General features: G+C 32.3%; 1 long non-coding RNA gene across 1 annotated transcript in view; it reads left to right on the forward strand.

The window, feature by feature from the left end:
• LOC134728911 (uncharacterized) overlaps nucleotides 1-18406 on the forward strand; it is a 224663-nt gene that overhangs the window by 182476 nt on the left and 23781 nt on the right. Inside the window, exon 3 of the long non-coding RNA XR_010109777.1 lies at nucleotides 6318-6484. This is a non-coding gene — a long non-coding RNA (uncharacterized LOC134728911). The remainder of the gene's footprint in view (nucleotides 1-6317; nucleotides 6485-18406) is intronic.

The following is an 18406-nucleotide window of genomic DNA, read 5'->3' on the forward strand; positions in this document are numbered from 1 at the left end:
AGGATCTTCATCTCTCTGTGTCTTTGTTTCTACCATGATATCTACATGAATGAGATCTACTTTATAATACAGAATACATTAAACCATAAATGTATGTTGTTTATTATATCTCCTAGTACGTACTGAATGCTCGCTATCAGCCATTTATATTTTAGTCGTTAATAAATGCATTAAGATAAAAGACAATGCTAAAGGTCCCCAAACATCTAAGATGCCTGATTTATATTATTCCTACAAAAAAGAGCAATGGTTATCTTAGTTAATAAAAATTTTACTTAACATATTATACTCTACGGAAAATATTGTTTATATTATTAATAATAATGGCTACCTTTTAGTGAATGGTTATCACATGCCAAGCACAATACTAAGAATTTCAATTAAGATAATATACAAAAGAAATGGTTATCTCTGTTTGGTGATATTATGAATATTTTTTCTTGTATCACATCTGTATTTTAGAATAAATATGTGTTACTCGGTTTAAAAAAAAGGTTATAGAAAGATATTCTAACTATCCAAGAATACAAGACACTTCGGAGCTGCAACTCATATTGCCTTCTTTGTGATGCGATACTGAATATCTGTTGTACTTCCAACCACAGATGGTATCATTCAGTGGTGTTTAAAAGGACTTCTCTTCATAAATTCTGTAAAGTACATAAAGATTCTTTTCATAGGGAATGTAGTTGTGTGTTACTGTATGATGAGTGTTAGTGTACACATTTGTTTTGCTAGGAAACCGAACATTTTTCAAAGATGTGTGAATTTATAATTTATTATGTGGATGAAAGATGTTCATACATTATAACTCTTTTTCCTTCTAAAATTTACTGAAGGAGAAAAAAAATTCCAACTCTTAAATCATTTCTGAATACTAAAATGTAGAATTATGGCAATTCAAATGGTGTTTATTATATATGAAAAAAAGAAAATGGAAATAATAAATTCACAGAAAGCTTAAACTAAGTGATAAAATAATTTCTAACCTGGAAGTTTCCTGGTCTTGGTGTCAGTTAGAGGGATTGGAGGGGAAAAGGTACAGAAACAAGATACAAGCTGAGAAAATGAAGACATTCTCATGATTAACAGGCCATTAGAAGTGAATTATAAAACATATCCTGGAGCCAGAATATCATTTTACTTACTGTTAAAAATGGAGAATCTATATTTCAATTGAAAGAATGTTCACTATAAGCAAGACTTTCCTCTGTATCCTTAAATATGTGTCTGTGTAGTGAGAAACATTTTAAGTTTATAATACTTTAAATTAGAAGGCAAGAAGTTTAAGTCAGTAACTTATTTATTTGACATCATAACGAGAGATGAAAATGAAAGATTAAAAATAACATATACCTATAAATTGTAAGTTGTTCCTAAAATCATCAGTCTGTAAAAGTGTAAATTCATTATAAAGGTCATCAATTTATAGAAGTAGAAAAGTGAGTCAACTTAACTCTTAGGAAATATACATAGTGTAAAATATTATTGATACATTATTTATTTAGAAATTTAAATAATTGCATGTATATGATATAAAATATATATAGACATTCATACTATGTACTTTTAGATAAAGAAAAATCAATATATGCATATGTGCATATATGTGTCTGCATATATGTATATACATACATATGTATGAAATTAATGTATACATTATATACAATATGAGCATGTTCTAATTTTAAAAAGAGTTAAAATGTCTTGAATTCAGTTCTCAGGCATGCCCTGTAATTTTTTAATCAACTCACTTCACTTGATTTTTTAAAAGTGCTTATCATCATCTGAAAGGCTTCTTTCCTTACAAGTAGGTTTACTGGCTTATTCTCTGTCTACCCTCAACTAAAATGTGAGCTTCCTGTGAATTTTTTTGAGTAACAAATAATCAGCTCCCAGGATAGGGCTAGGATCATAATAGAGACCTCTAGAAGTATTATTTGAATGAATAAATAAATCTAACATTGAACATCAATGCATAAACTATAATTTGTGAGCCTACATTTTATTGTCTTTTTCTTTTAAATCCCTAAGGCATACTGAAGGAATCTTTAATAATCCAATATTATATTAGTGAAGGAAATATTACTTGATTGTGGTAATTATTTCACAATGTACACATATATCAAATCATCACACTCTGCACCTTGAATATATTCAATTTTTACTTGTCAATGATACATAAATAAAGCTGAAAAAATAAATTATTAATGAGAATATTGCACCACTTGAATGATTCCTCTCACCACCATGAGGGATGAGTAGGGACTGTACCCCTTTCATTTAAGCATAATGAAAGACAAATTTCAAAAAGATCCAGCCAAAAAAATTAATATGTGTCCTGGGGAACATGTGAAAAGTTGACCAAAAAAATCTAAGGGTGAGAGGCTGACTGTGGTAGTGGGAAGAAGCCTGTGATTTGAGGGATAACTGAACTCTTCCCATTAAGTGTCCAAGTTTTGGCTATACTTGATGTCATGTGTTCAAGGAAGGACATTCAGGGTGGGAACATTTACAGAGACTGAAGAGACAGAGGCTGGGGTTGTAGAAGCTGAGTAAGAAAGGTGATAGCATCCAGATTATATATATAGACTTCCAAAGATTTTAGCTTTTATACTCGGAAAGTGGGGAGCAGTTAGAAGATTCTGAGCTGATGAGTGGCATGATTTATGCTTGAAATGGGTCACCCTAGCTTCTGTGTTGAGCATGGAAAGTAGGAGAGAGAAGTGGAGGGGAAGACTAGTGTAATAATTCCAGAGATATTTATGATATCTGGCCCAGGTGGTAACCGTTATCATGTTTCACCTGGAACATTACATATAGTCCCTGCTCCCTATAACTGTCCTTCTTACTCTCTTCTCCTCAATCAGTGATGTTGGATAGAAACTAAAAGTGAAAGAAAGAATGTGGAAGTCAAATGTAGAGTCTCAGTTCAGGCAGCCAGCTCAAAGCACGACCACACTGAGGGCAGGAAAGAGCTTCAGTTTAAGAGACGTTTGGATTATTTTGATCATTACATTGGATTAAATTAATTAATAAATAAACTGAGACCGTTCTTGTGAATATAACTGACCATAGATATATTTTTTAATTTCTTGGCCGGGCACAGTGGTTCATGTCTGTCTGTAATCCCAGCATTTTGGGAGGCCAAGGCAGGGTTGAGGGGCAAGGGAGATCACTTAAGGCCAGGAGTTCGAGACCAGTCTGGGCAACATGGTGAGATCTTGTCTCTAATAAAAATACAAACATTAGCCAGACATGGGGCAAGTGCCTGTAATCCCAGCTACTCGGGAGGCTGAGGCAGGAGACTTGCTTGCACCTAGGAGGCACTGTTGCAGTGAGCTGAGATAGCGCCATTGCACTCCAGCCTGGGTAACAGAGCAAGACTCTGTCTAAAAAAAAAAAAATATATATATATATATATATATGTATTTTTTACATATATATGTAATTATATATATATAAATATATATATATTTAGTTTCTCAAGAGAGGACATAAGCTATGAGATTCAACTGATATTTTATCTGAGGGCAAGAGAAAACCAGTTTCAAGAGAGCTTGAATGGTAGCCAGAATTAAGAAAAAAAATGTTTTTTGCTTTTTATTTTTTTCATTACATCCAATAAGTTCAGCTCTTTTAACAGATTGGCTAAATGGGAGTTGTATTTATGTCTGTGGTGCTGTTTTTCCTTGGAAATGTTACAAACTCTTGATACTGGGATATTAAAGGTACTAGGAAGCCCTGCAGTAATAAAACCTTATTTTGTATTTCCTAAAATCTGAACATGAGTCCTTTTGAAAGTATTACATAAATGAAGTGAAAAAAGTATACTCTTGAAACTCATGACGTACATGAGATTGTCTTCTAGCTTTGTCAGTTCCTAGCAGATCATTTCATATTTAGACCTTCTCTTATCTGTAAATGGCAAGTAATATTTCTATTACAGGTATTTTTGAGAAGAAGAATGCAAATTATAATGTAGAAAAACTGCATGGTGATTAATAAAACCTTATTCATCTAATGTCTAACATCAATGAAAAAATTACCTTTTCTTTCTATTTTTGTTAGACTTTGAGTGTAACTGCTTGAAGTAATTACATCTCTCATTTCATGGAAAATTATCAACATTGATCTATACAAGACCCATCTCTTGTTGACTAAATGTTTTATTCATTTTTAACTTCATTCCCTACTCTCAGTCAACATTTACTTTTCAGAAGTATTTTCTATGCATCATTTTGTTGATATATGCTTTTATAACATGTCTATTGTTGGTTATGGTGCATATTATTTTAATTTATAAATATGGTATCGTATTGTAGATTTTATCTCCTTCTCATTGTTATTATTATTTTTCATCTCCCCATTGTTTCCTTCTTTAGCTCTGTCTACGTCTATATGACCACTATCTACTCTTGCTGCATTACCCTCAATGATGTGCACCCGCCACGTTTTTCAAATACATTTCCCCAGTCATAGACAACCACACTACTTACAACATCTCATTCTCCAAAATAAAACTGTGATTAATATCTACACTCATGTCTCCCGAGGGGCCTATATGAGAATTTCTTTGGGATGTAAACCCAGGTGTAAGCAAATATTTCAATTTACTCAAAATTGTGCCGTAAATTGTCCAAAATGTTGCACCAGACTTGAATCCCACCAGTAATACAGAGTGTTCCTGTATTTCAACATCTGCTTATATTCCAACACCAACTTGACTTATCCAGCTGTTTAAAATGTGCGAGCTTAAGAAGTATAAAGCAATATCTGCTTGTTTTAATTTACAGTTTTCCGTTTCTAATGTGGTTTAGAGTCTGTTGTTTTGATGCTTTCAGCTTTGTCAAATGCTTTAATGTAAGCTTTATTCATTTTTCATTTGTTTTCATCTTTCTTCTGATTATTGTTGATAATGATGATTTGCAGGAGCTCTTTGCATATTCTTAGTCAGTCCTTGATATTTTTTGATATTGCAAATATTTCTCTCAATTGGGCGGAGGGAAAATGTATGGCATAGTGGTAAAGAATATGGATTCTTCATTTACTTTCCAAGTAAGCTTAGACAAGTTACTTAACTAGATTTTTGTTGGTTTTCTTTTTGAGTCATCAGCAAAATGAGCATAAGTACTCCCTGGCACACAGTAAACACTATATAGGTATTAGCTCTTATCATCGCTTGTTTGATTTTATTCATGGTGTTTTTGTTTAAGATAAATTCTTCATGTTGAGTTGTAATTGAATTTTTTATAGTTCAGTGTTTGTGGATTTTGTTTAGAAAGTCTTACTTCACTCCTATATCACAAGGTGTTACACTATCTTTTCTTCTGTTAAATTTGTTGTCTGACTTTTCACTTGTTGACCTTTAATCTATTGAATATATTGTAATTTTAACATTGAATGTGGTATTAGATAAGGATCCAGTTTTCTTTTTTCTCCAGATTGAGCCATTTGTGACAATCTCAGCTATAAAGCCCCATTCATTCGTGTGGCCACCTAACCATTTATATTTTTAAAATGTGACACAAACAAACTGTAAACTAAGAGTGTAACAATAGCTTTGATATTAGTGTTGAAATGGAGAATACGACTTGGAATAAGTGGGAAGGAGCACCTGAGTTTATGGTCTAATCTGCCCCCAGAGAAATCAAGGATTTTGTGAGCTATAATTTCTGATTCTATGATATTTCTATGATATAAGCAATCATTTGACTCTAATAAAATAATTTTGTCACCTTTCAAAAGGAATCTTGATTACATGCTAAATGACTGCATCCATATGGTTTTGGAATTGCTATTTAAAAGACAAAGCTTTCCTTTTTAAGCTCTCTGTGTTCCTTTCCCTCCTCACCCCAATATAATCTGATTTAGTTAAGAGTGGACGTGAATGGATTCTATTTATTTCTTCAAGGAAATAAAAAAAATCTCATTCACAATTACTGTAATTAATTATTACGTATGGAACAGAGAAAGAAGAGAAAAGGAATGTAAGATGGTGATAGGTTAAAAGGATCACGGGCGTTGAAGGTAGATGTCTTTGGGATGTAAGTCTTGGCTAAATAATTTTTAATATACATGTCTACTCCCATACTCAGTTTTCTCATCCCTACTGCATCCATTCGTGGTGTTATTTTAATAAAAGAACGGACCTCTTAAGTTTCTAGCCAAATGTTTGGTAATATAATAGTCAATACATGTTAATCTTCCTTCTTTTGCTTTCTTAAATATAAAATTAGAAAGTCAATTTACAATTATAAATGCCATTTTCTTTATAAAGATAATGTTTTAACTGGCTTACATTTTATGTTTTTCAGACTTGCATCGTTTATATTTTTAATTCATCGAGGATGAGAAAATTGATTAACACAAAATCTTTTCATGTCTTTTCTGATGAGAGACTAGTTGAATCCAAGAAGAGAAGCCCTTGAAGAGTGTATTCTATTCTAGACAAGCATTCACACATTGGCTTCTTTGGTGCCAGGTAATTAGAATTTGTAATTTGGTCTTAATTAAATTGCAGACTACCCAAAGGCCTTGATCAGTGGCCTTTTGACTGCCTCCACCCTGTTTGGAGGAAACAAACAAAACACAAATTAGCCTTTAAAAATACGCCCATTGATTTCTCCTCATCTCCCCAAACATATACAACCCCACCAGAAATATATTTATATTGGGTATAATGTCAACATATATCAAATGTGCCAATTAAACACAGAGCTCCTCTAAACTACCAAGCATGTTATTATTATTATTTTAATTTTTAAAACATTTCTAACTTAACAGAAACATTGGCTGGGCAGCACTAATTACTAATTGTAACATTCCTATGTACTACCAACTTCTCACCAGTATTGAACTTGATCTTCAAAACTCTTCCCAGATAGGGCTATTTTTCCACTGGCTCTATTGTTATTCCTTCCCGTTTTCCCTCCTCTGTTTTTGATGCTTTTTATTTTGGTTAGCATGTTTCTGATCAGCATGAAAACTGCGCAGGAGCTTTTCTGTCTTGCAGAGCTAGTTAATGAGATTGTTGCTGCCTTCAGATTCTATAAAGGACTTCTCCAATATTGGGTGAGATTAAAGTCAAAATCAAGAGAATTTATATTTCAGTTGAATCTATGTAAGTCTGTTAAAAAAGTAATGGGCTCAGGGTCAAACATCAGTAATTGACCCACCCTACAGATTATTAATTGTATGACTGTATTTCTCAGTATCCTCATCTATAAAACCAGGTTAGCAAAAACTGCCTTCCTACTTCAAAAGGCACAAATAAAAACTAAACTAAAAGCCATACAAAACAAAGTGGATAGCTCATTTGCTTTACTTGGAATGACAATTCAACATAGTATTTTAAATTCCTGTCTTTTAAAACAGTGATTTCACACATATTGGCTCATTAAATTCTTCTTATTATCAAGAGTTGCTTAATACATTTGAGAACACAAAACAATGGCCTTTTCTGTGCCTTTTTTAGATGGTAATTATTCCTTAGTAAAGTCGGGTTGTTTTAATTGAAAATGAATTTAGGTTTTTAATCAGGATTAGCACAAGTTGATGTGTTCTCAGTTGTTGAAAGTTAAACTAGTATTGCTATATTTCAATGATTGCTAGAATAAAGAAATAAAAAATAAAGCATGTTGAGTAAAGCTTTATGAGTTATATAAATGCATAATTATATTTGCATAGGTAAACAATAAATTTTTTTCTATTTTTGGTAAGTAATAAGTTAGTTAATATATTATGTAAGAATGAAAATGATTCAAATATTTGCCTATTTCTAATATTAGATTAAAGAATGAAGAAAGGATCAAATTGAGACATCCAGGGGGGAAGAGTTCCCTGGCAAAACTCCAATCTGCCTGAGCACTGAGGTGGAGTCACAGAAGTCCGGATCATTTGCACCTGGGAGGAGCCTGGCCCCTCCTCTTCCTGTTCCTGTGTGGAATCTGGGATTTAATCTGTGAGGATGGAAGGCCAAGGGCAGGAAGCACAGGCTCTCACTTCACTAAGAGTCTCTGTTTCCCCATTTTTTCCTTTATGCCTAATAAATCCCATTTTTCTCACTCTTCAAATAGTCTTCAAGCCTAAATTTTCATGACCATGGAACAAGGACCCCATCTTTAGCTGAACTAAGGAAAAGTCCTGCAACAAAATTCTTTGCTAAAAATACATGAGGTTGCCTTTTCCTTCTTACTCTTAAAAGAAATATATTTCAATGGTTAACGTTTTAGTAATTCGAAAATTATCAAGCATTTGTTCACAACCATAAGATGTGCATTGTTTTATATTCCTACTTAATAATAGACTATAATTGTCTGATTAGACTGCCGGTGTTGATCTTTGTCGCTCATTGCATTGATTATAAGCAGTGTTTTGGGTTTGTGTGTGTGTGTCAAATTTAGGGTTTTTTGGTGTGGCTGCTGGTAGCCTGTATCCAGTATCCTGTATTAATTCTAATATTTGCATTTTGAACATATTTACAAGTTGCTAAAATAGCAAAGCTTCAAGATGAGCCTGGCTGATATGGCAAAACCCCGTCTCTACTAGAAATACAAAAATTAGCCTGGTGTGGTGGTGCATGCCTGTAATCCCAGCTACTTGGAAGTCTGAGGCAGGAGAATCTCTTGAACCCAGAAGGTGGAGGTTGCAGTGGGCCAAGATCGCACCACTGCACTCCAGCCTCGGTGACAGAGCGAGACTACGTCTCAAAAATAAAATAAAATAAAAATAGCAAAGCTAGTATGGTTTCTCTGAGTTTTGTAATTTATCATTGTTAACTGCAGACATTTATTATATGAGACATATAAATGAATTTGGATTGGGTTTAATTTTATATTTTTGAATATAGTTCTTCAAGATAAATTTTATCTTAGACCTCAAGAAATAAAAATAAATTAGATATACAAACGAACACAAATGTATGCAGTCCTTGCCTAATTTAAGACATTAACTTGGGATAAGTCAAAGGTATATGTTGCAATGCCTGGAGTAACCACTAAAAATAATACAATACTATTATATCTATCTATCTAGAAATCTAATAGAGTAATTAAAAAGTTTTATTAATCCCCAAAAAGGCAGAAAAGTTAGTTAGGACATACACACACACACACACACACACACAGACAGATACAAAAACAATAGCAGTTAGAGACCTAAATAAAACAATGATCATAATTATACCAGGAAAAGATTGCTAAACAGAATTTTAAAAGGATCGATTTTATCCTGTCTATAAGAGATGCATGTTAGAAACAAAAATACAAGAAGATTGAAGCAAAAAGATGAAAAAAGATACACTAAGCAAACAACAGTAAGTTAAAGAAAGTTGGATGACAATACCAATATTGGAAAAACATCAACTTCAAGATGAAGAGGAATATGAAAGAAGGACATTGGATAATGATAAAAGGATGGATATATTTTCAAAGTAAAGTATAATAGGTATAAATATATGAGCCCAATAAAAGATTATCAAATGTAATGAAGCAAAAACTGTCAGAATTAAAGAGAGATGTATAGAAATTCATAATTATAGTTGTTGACTTTAACTTCTCTCATTCAATCATGAATACATTACTAGACATAGAACCAATAAAGATATGAAAGATGAAAATGACACTACACTACCAACTCCTTAACCTAGTTTTTATTTATAGAACGTGGCACCCAACAACTACAGAATGAATATTTTTTCCAATCTCATGTAGAAAGTTCATCAAGATAGACCATATTATGGGCTATAAACAAATCTCAATAAATTTCAAAAACAAAAATAAAATAAGTAAGTTTTCTGACCACAATAAAGTTATAATAGGAAACATAACCTTAAAAATGTTTTGAAAAGAACCAAACATTTAGACATTAATTAACTCATTTCTAAAGAACTTATGAGCAATTAGCAAGTATTTTTTAACCAAATAATAATAAAAGCGCAACACATCAAAATTAGTGGAATACAGTTAAAGCAGTGCTTTATTTCAGAACTTGTGACTTTAAATTCTTATATTAGAAAGAATAATAACCTAAAGTCAAAGATACAAACTTTCATCTTTCTTTGGGAAGTACCAAAAAAAATCAAATTAAACTCACTCAAGAAAAAAAAAAGGTAATGAACAAAAAAAAATAGACATGACTCATGCTATAGAAAAATCAATAAAAAAGGTAATTCTTTGAAAAATTTAAAAAATAATATATATAAAAGCCTAGCTAGATAGTTCAAGATTTAAAAAGAAGGAGAATACAAGTTACCAATATTGGGAATGAAGACAGGGATACCATCTCATACTCTGTAGGGATTAAAAATTAAATACTATAAATAAATGTATGCCAATTATTTTTTCAACTTAAATGAAATGAACAATGACTGACAAAACACAATTACCAAAATACATATAATAATGAATAGAAAATTTAAATAATTCTTGTATTAGTTTCCTGTTGCTGGTATAACAAATTACCACAAACCTAGTGACTGACTTGAAACTACACAAAAATTTGTCTTATGTTCTGTAGGTCAATATCTAAAATGAGTCTCACTGGACTAAAATCAAGGTGTCATCCCGACTGCCTTTTTTCTAGAGACACTAGGGAAAAAACTGTTCTGCCTTTTCCATTTTCTAGAGAGCATCTGAATTAGTCGGCTCATGGTCCCTTTGTCTATCTTCAAAGCCAGCAATGACCAATTAAGCCTTTCTTGAATTGCATCACTCTGATACTGGCTTTTCCATCTTCTTATTCTACATTTAAGGACACATGTGATTATATTGAGCCTTTCCAGATAATCCAAGATAAACTCCTTATCTTAAAATCAGCTGGTTAATATTAAAATTGCTCTCATAATTCTACTTTGTTATAAAAAGTAGCAATTCACAAGTTGTGGAAATGAGGATGTAGACATTTGTGTGAGGCCACTATTCTGTTTACCATAGCTCACTCTATATATTAAATCAATTAAATTAAAACCTCAGAACTTTGGCTTAGACAACTCTAAGCCCAAATGCTTTCATACTCAAAATCTATTCAACATTTATGGGAGAAATAATATAAATTTTACAACAAATTATTCAGAATAAAAATATATTTACCAACCCCTGTTTGTAAAGTTCATGTTCTTGTACAGTAACACTAGATCAGGACATTACAAGGAAAGAGTAGTATACACCAATAATGTCATAAGCATAGATATATAAATCCTAAACAAAATATGAGCAAATCAAATGCAATACTATATGAAAGGAATTACACATCATAACCAAATGGAATTTATATCAGGAATGCAAGTTAGTTTAGTATTTGAAAATTAATCAATGCATGTCACAAAATTAATGAAGAAAAACAGAAGAAAAAACATATGAGCCTATCTATAAATGTATAAAATGTATTTGACCATACTCATTCATAATAAAAGCCTACTAAAATAGAAGAGAACTTTCTCAACTTTATAAGAGATATCTGTAAATCTACAGGAAATGTACTTAAAAGTAAAAGAAGATTTTCCTCTTAAGATTGGGACAAGGCAAGGATACCCCCTCTTTTCTCTTTTATTCAACATTTTTTGGAAGTCCCAGTAATTGTTATAAGAAAAAAAACAGAATGAATGAAGTAAACCTCTTTATTCATAGATGACAGGAATGATCATATTAAATAGCCTAAGAAACATTCAAAAAACAAGTAAAGAAAAAACTATCAGAGAGTGATTTTAGCAAGATTCTAGGACATACGGTAAATAACCAAACACCAATAATATTTCTATGTACTAATAAATCATTAGAAGTTTTAAAAGCTATTTAATGTAAGAGGGTATCAAAACATGAAAATACTTAGGGATACATTCAAAAATATTTGTGCAACAACTGTACCCTGACAACTCTGTCAATATAAACTCTGTTGATAGATATTAAAGAAGACTTAAATAAATATAGAAATATACTGCATTCATGAATTGGAAAGCTCAGTATTGTTAAGATGTTAATTTTCCCCAAATTGAACCATAGATTCAATGTAATCCCAGTTACTTTTTTTCTTTTTGGTAAACAATGACAAGCTGGTTTTAAAATTGAATTAAAACACATGTGTACACAAAAATTTACACAGAAATGTTCATAGCAGCATTATTCATAATAGCTAAAATGTGGAAACAATCCGAATGTCTATGAACCGATAAATGGATAAGCAAAATGTGGTATATTCATAAACTGGAATATCATTTATCCATAAAAAAGTACTAGTACATGCTACCACATGAATGTACCTTGAAAACATTATACTGAAATGTTTGCAGTGAAAGAAACAAGTCACAAAAGACCACATATTAAATGATTCCATTTATGTGACATGTTCAGAATAAGCCTGTCTACAGAGATGGAAAGTACCTTGGTGCTTGCCTAAAGCTGGGAGAATAGGAAAGTTGGGGATGATAGCTAATGAATATGGGGTTTCTTTTTGAGGTCATGAAAATGTCCTACAGTTGACTGTGGTGATAGCTGTACACTTCAAATGGGTGAATTATATAGTATGTTAATTATATCTTAAGAGATCTGTTACCCCCAAAAAAGAAATCACAATAAAAAAAATTATACAGCAATGTAAATGGTATAGGACACCCAATGCAATTTTTTAAAAGGAGAGAGAAGTGAAGGATATATACTACCTTATATCAAGATTTAATATAAAACTATAAGATCACAATAGTCATGGTGCATTCTTGGGATAAGAATAGACATATAGATTAATGGAACAGAATAGTGAATCCAGAAATACACTCACAACATATGGTCACTTGATTTAAACAACATTCAAAGGCAGTTCAATGAAAAAAAACAAATGTCTTTCTAACAAAAGATAATGGAACAACTGTGTGTTTGTATGGGCAAAAATGAACTTCCACTATTACTTTACAATAATTAACCAATTTATAAACCTAAATATAAGAGCTAAAAGAGTTTCAGAAGAAAATTTAGGAGAAAATCTCTGTGTTCTTAAGAATGTTCAAGAATTCTTAGATAAGACACAAAGAATCATTATCCATAAATAAAAAGGATTGATAAATTGGTTTTAATCAAAATTTAAAATGTTTATACTTGAACGATAATGCTTAAGGGATTCCTACATATGGAACGACAATACTACCATCTTGAAAACCCATGAAAGTACAAAACTCTCTAGAACAGAAATGTTACATAATGTACATAAATGAAAAAGAGAAAGGAGTCAAACATTATCACAACAAAAACCCACCACATTGTAAAGGTAAAAAGAAAGAAGAGAAGGAAAAGAACAAAGAATACCTATAAAATCAAAAACAATAAACAAAATGAGCAAAGTAAGTCCTTACCTATCAATAACAACTTTGAATATGAATGATTAAAATTCCTCATTAAAAAAATATAGATGGGCCTCACCACCACGCCCGGCTAATTTTTTTGTATTTTTAGTAGAGACGGGGTTTCCCCGTGTTAGCCAGGATGGTCTCGACCTCCTGACTTCGTGATCCGCCTGCTTCAGCCTCCCAAAGTGCTGGGATTACAGGCATGAGCCACCGCACCTGGTCGACCAAGAGATATTTTTAAGAAAAGTCTCATAAAAGCATAAAATTTTATATATGGCAAAGGCAATCAACATCTATAGAAAACTGATAAACCCATATGACTCAGGAAGAAATTTCCCTCTATGTATTATTTACTATTAAACTTAATATGGCTTATAAGGCCTTGATCATCGAAAAAAAATATAGATGGGCTGATGCGCTGAATGGTAAAAAAGAAAGAAAGAAAAAAAAAACCCAAGACCCAACTATATGCTTTTTACACAAAGTCACTTCAGTTGTAAAGACACAAATAGACTGAAAGTAAAAGGATGGATAACATCATTCCACACAAACAGAAATCAAACGTTTTAGGAGTAAGTAAACTTATATTAGTAGACTATAATCAAACAAAATAACAAGAGATAATGAAGGTCATTATATAATGACAAAGAGATCAATTCAGCAAGAGGATGTAAAAAGTGTAAATATAAATGTCCAATACTGGAACACCCAGATATATAAATAAAGTATTATCAGAACTACAGAGAGATAGAGACCTCACTACAATAATAGTTGGGGACCTTGACACCCTGCTTTCACTCTGGACAGATCATCTAGACAGCAAATCAACAAAGAAATGTTGGACTTAGTCTGCACTGTAGACCAAATGGACCTAACAGACGTTTACAGAACATTCAGTTAAACAGCTGCAGAATACACACTCTTTTCATCAGCACATAGAACAACATCCAGAACAGACTATATGTTAGGCCACAAATCAAGTCTTAACAAATTTTAAAGAATAGAAATCATACCAACTATCGTTCGAGACCACAATGAAGTAAAACTAGAAATCAATGACAAATAGAACTTTGGAAACTGAACAAATACATGGAAATTAAACACATGCTACTGAATGATCATTTGCTCAATGAAGAAATTAAGAAGAAAATTAAAACATTTCCTGAAAGCAATGAAAATAGAAACTCAACATATCAGAACCATCGGTTATGGCAAAAGCAGTGTTAAGAGAGAAGTTTGGCAATAAACCTCTACATAGAAAAAGTAGAAAGATTTCAAATAAACAACCTAATGATGCACTTCAAGGAACTAGAAAAATCAATACACCAACCTGAAATTAGTAGAAGGAAAGAAAGAGTAAAGATCAGAGCAGAACTAAACAAAATAGGCTTAAAAAAATACAACGAATCAACAAAACGAAAGGTTGGTTTTGCAAAAAGATAAAATTGATAAACTACTAAGTATACTAACCAAGAAATAAGTAAAAAGACCTAAACAAATAAAATCAGACATAAGGAAGGAGACATTACAACTGATAACCAAGAAATTCAAAGACTCACTACAAACTTTTGTGAACAATTATGCACTAATAAATTGTAAAACCTAGAGAGAGCAAATAAATTCCTGGACATAGGAAAGCTACCAAGATAGAACCAGGAATAAATAAAAAATCTGAACAGACCAATAATGAGTAACAAGATTGAATCTGTAATAAAAGGTTTTACAACAAAGAAAAGTCCAGTACCGATACATTTATTACTGAATTCCAACAAACTTATAAAGAAATACTAATACCAATTCTTCTCAAACTATTCCCAAAAAGAGATGGGGAAGAATTTGTTCATAAATCATTCTAAGAGGTCAAAATTACCATGATACCAAAACCAGACAAGGCCAATCAAAAAGGAAACAAAGGCTAATATTTGTGATGAACATAGACTCAAAAATTGTCAACAAAATACTGGCAAACCAGATCCAACAACACATTAAAAAGACTATATCATGATTAAGTGGGATTTATACCAGGGATGCAAGAATAATTCAACATATGCAAATCAATATGTGACACATCACATTAACAGAATGAACTACAACACCACATAATTTCAACAGACACAGAGAAAAAATTTGACAAAATTCAACTTTCCTTCATAATTAGGGCTCTCAACAATGTAGGCATAGAAGAAGCATATCTCAATCTAATAAAGCCTATATATGACAAACCCACAGCTAATATCCTACTAAATGGGAACTAGAACTGGAAAAAGAATGTCCACTTTTACCACTTTTAATCAACATTCTACTAGAAGTCTTAAAAAGAACAATCAAGGAAGAGGAAATAAAAGCATTCAAACTAAAAAAGAGAAAGTGAAATTGTCCTTCTTTGCAGAAGAAATTTTCTTATATATAAAATATCCTAAAGACTACCAAAAAAGTCTTCAAACTGATACATTCAGTAAAGTTTCAGTATATAAAACCAATAAGAAAAAATCAGTAGCTTTTCTATGTACCAGTAATAAACTAGCTGAAAAAGAAATCAAGAAAGCAATCCCACTTACAATGGCTACAAAAGGTACCTAGGAATAAATTTAAATAAGGAGGTAAAAGACCTCTACAACAAAAACTATGACACATTAATGAAAGAAATTGAAGAGGGAAGAAACAAATGGAAAGACCTCCTATGCTTATCGATTAAAAAAAATTGTTAAAGTGATAATACTACCCAAAGCAATCTACAGATTTAATGCAGTTACTATCAAAATACCAGTGACATTCTTCACAGAAATAGAAAAAAAGTCCTAAAATTTGTATAGAACCAAAAAAGACCCTGAATAACCAAAGCAATACTAAGCAAAAAGTACAAAGCCAGAGGCATCACAATATCTAACTTGAAAACATAGTACAAAGCTGTAGTAATCAAAACAACACGATATTGGTTTAAAAACAGGCACATAAACCAATGAAGCAGAATAGAGAACCCAGAAGTAAATCTACATTATTTACAGCCAAAAGAGTTTCAACAGAGAAGATGCATTGGGGGAAATAATATACTCTTAAATAAATTGTTGCTGGGAAAACTGTATCTTCAGATGCAGAAGAATGAAATTAGACTCCTACCTCTTAGCATATACAAAAATCAACTCAAAATATATTAGAGATTTAAATACAAGTCCTCAAACTATAAACCTACTAGGAGAAAAAAAAAAACATAGAGAAAATACTTCAGGACATTGGTCTAGACAAAGATTTTATGGCTAACACATCAAAAGCATAGGAAACAAAACAGAAAAAATAGACAAATGAGAATATATTAAACTAAAAATCTTCTGTAAAGCAAAGGAAACAATCAATAGAGTGAAGAGACAGCCTATAGAATGGGAGAAAATATTTGCAATCTATTCATCTGACAATGACTAATATTCAGAATACGCAAATGACTCAAGTGACACAATAGCAAAAAGAAAACCCAAATTTTACCATTAAAAAATAGGCAAAGATGGGTGAATCATGAGGTCAGGAGTTTGAGACCAGCCTGACCAATATGGTGAAACCCTGTCTCTACTAAAAATACAAAAATTATCTGGGCATGGTGGTGCATGCCTGTAATCCCAGTAACTCAGGAGGCTGAGGCAGAATCACTGGAACCTGGGAGGCGGAGGTTGCAGTAAGCCGAGATCATGCCATTGCGCTCCAGGCTGAAAGACAGAGTGAGACTCTGTCTCAAAAAAAAAAAAAAAGTAGGCAAAGAATCTGAAAATACATTTCTCAAGAGAAGACATGGACATGGCAAACAGGTATATGAAAAAATGTTCAACATCACTACTTATCATGGTTATGCAAATTAAAATCACAATGAGACATTTTGCCCAGTTAGAATGATTATCAGCAAAAAGGCAAAAATATCAAATGCTGGCAAGGATGCAAAGAAAAATGAACTCTTAGACACTGTTGGTGGGAATGTAATTTAGTACAGCCATTATGGAAAACAGTAGGGAGGTTTCTCAAAATATTATAAATAGGACTACCATATGATCCAGCAATTCCACTACTCCTTATTTATCCAAAAGAAAAACAGTATATGCAAAAAAAGTATGTGTATGTGCACCCCACCCACGTTTATTACAGCACTCTTTACAATAGCCAAGATATGGAAGCAACATGGGTGTCCATCAATAGATGAATGGATAAAAATTGTGGTATATCTCCACAATGGAATACTATTCAGCCTTAAAAATAATCCTGTCATTTGCAGCCACATAATGGAACAAGGGTTTGTGATGTTAAATGAAATAAGCCAGGCACAGAAAGCACCCAGTCACTCATAAAATAGTTGATCTAACAGAGGTAGAGTGTAGAGTAGTGATGACCAGAGGGTGTTAGTGAAGAGTGGCAATGAAGAGAGGTTGGTTGATGTATACAAGCATACAGTTAGAATAAACTAATTCTAGTGTTCAATAGCAAAGTAGGGTGACGACAGTTAACAATGATTTGTTGTATATTCTAAAATAACTAGAAGAAAAGATCTGAAATGTTTCAAACACAAAGATATGATAAATATGTTAGGTGATGGCTATCCTAATTACTCTGATTTGATCATTATATATTGTATTCGTGGATCAAAATACCACATGGAGCCCATAAATATGTAAAATTATTGTGTATTCATAAAAATAAATAGGGATTGGGTATAGGAGGACAGAAGCAGGTAGAGAAGTGATGGGACTGAGGAAATTAAATTAAAAAATACAATTTATATACCTGGGTCAAGTTACTTGAACAAGGCAGTTATGTGGGATGATGAGGGCATGTATAAATGGGATTATTTTGATGCATGCAGAGTGCAAAGTCAAAGGCAAGTAGGAAAATATAAACTGCTCACATAGTATCCCCAGCTAAAGCAGATGGAATATGCAACTCCCATCTCAACAGATGTGAAAAAAGCCACACATGCTCGAAGCTGAAAGCACAGCGTACTTTTGATGACACATTGAATAGACGAAGAGTGTTGAAACCTTGATTTGTAATCCCTGTTGTGGCAGACATATTTGTGTATTTGAGCAAGTCACTTTCCTC

This window comes from Pan paniscus, chromosome 15 (assembly GCF_029289425.2).
Source record: "Pan paniscus chromosome 15, NHGRI_mPanPan1-v2.0_pri, whole genome shotgun sequence".
NCBI lineage: Eukaryota > Metazoa > Chordata > Mammalia > Primates > Hominidae > Pan > Pan paniscus.